Raw genomic sequence first — 1665 nt, forward strand, 5'->3', positions numbered from 1 at the left:
AGGTTGCTCCAAGCCCCTGTGTCTAGCCTGGCCTTGAACACTGCCAGGGATGGGGCAGCCACAGCTTCTCTGAGCACCCTGTGCCAGCACCTCAGCACCCTCACAGGGAAGAATTTCTTCCTAGTATCTAATCTAAATTTACCCTCCCACACACCATCCTGGCATGCTGGTAGACTGAGATTAATTCCATTTCAACCAAGATATTATAAAACTGACCATATTTTACTGACTTGCAAAAAAAAGAAGTTTTGGTGATATTTTTGGTTCATTTGTATAACTTAATCAGCATTTATGCATGTAAGAGTATTTACATGATGAAAATAAAGGTCCTTAAAAACACCTGTATAACGATAGGAAACAAAAATGAACATTTAATAAGAAAATATCTTCTGAGGCATTCTCAAATTGTGATCTCTTCAGCTGATAAAACAATTTTTAAATGTTTTATTTCTGTATATTAATATGGATGGTCAATTTCCGCTTAGATGAAAAGAGAAAAATGTGAAATCATTCATGTTAGACAAGATTCTTTGTGAGATACCCGAGCAGGATCATGCTCAGCGATCTGTTCCTGTGCAGTAAAGCCCCCTGGTGTCTGCTTCACAGTACAAACGCTTCACACCAGCCTCCCTGCCGTAACACGTCCCAGAAAGTTTGCTTACTGCCTGAGCAGCACTTGCAAACCACATTGCCGTCAATCCAAACAAATCACAGGGCAGATCATTAGTGTGTTAGGAGGTGGATTTTTGGGTCATTTATTTGTCGTCCATAGGGAGAACAAGATTGAAAGCACAGGCTCTGTCTTATCCTCTGTGATGCACAGGACCAAGCACCCCAGGCCCCTTCGCACCAAAAGCTGATGTAAGACAGTGTTGAACATTCAGGCACACAAAACCCTGTAGAGAGGAGGGAGTGGAACTGGAAAACAGCCCTTACCAATCCACCAGGTGCAACACAGGCAATGGAGAGCAGGAATTCCTAGTGCTGTGCCATTCTCTAACTCTGTGTGTACTTCCCAGAGCTAAAAGAACAAGAGCAAATACGATGACCATTGTCGCCATCTCTTAGACAGGGCTCATCTCTGCTCACCTCTCTCTGAGGCACAATATACTAATGCCCTAACCCTGAGAGTATGTTACCATATATTGTGAATGTAGAGTAGATTTCTACGTGAAATTTTTCAATTTTCTTTTCCATTCTGGGCTAATTTGGGATTGTTCTTTCTACAGCTGCACCCTGTCTGTTGTTAATGACAGAGAAAAAGGAAAATAGAGCACAGAAATCAAAACGTATGTTTGCTCATTTTCTGATAAATCCTCGTACACCAGAGAGTGTGTATTTAAGGAACAACACAGAAAAGCTGGCATTTGGGTCTACGGCTTGTCTTTCTAAACTAAAAATGTAACCTTGGATATCCAGTAGTTAACTCAAATCTGGTTTTCATTTACTTATGTACTGCAACTCACAGCATCAAGTGCTGAAGCTGGAAGAAAGACTTACTGTAATTTCAAAAACACAAAAGTTCAAACAAATCCTATTCTTGCCCTCTAGCCATCCGCGTCCCTACCCTATGGCCACTTCAGAGAATCACAGAATGGTTTGGGTTGGAAGGGACCTTAAAGCTCATCCAGCTCCAACCCCCTGCCACAGGCCGGGGGACCATCC

The sequence above is a fragment of the Nestor notabilis genome, unplaced genomic scaffold (assembly GCF_000696875.1).
Source record: "Nestor notabilis isolate BGI_N333 unplaced genomic scaffold, ASM69687v1 scaffold920, whole genome shotgun sequence".
Lineage (NCBI taxonomy): Eukaryota > Metazoa > Chordata > Aves > Psittaciformes > Psittacidae > Nestor > Nestor notabilis.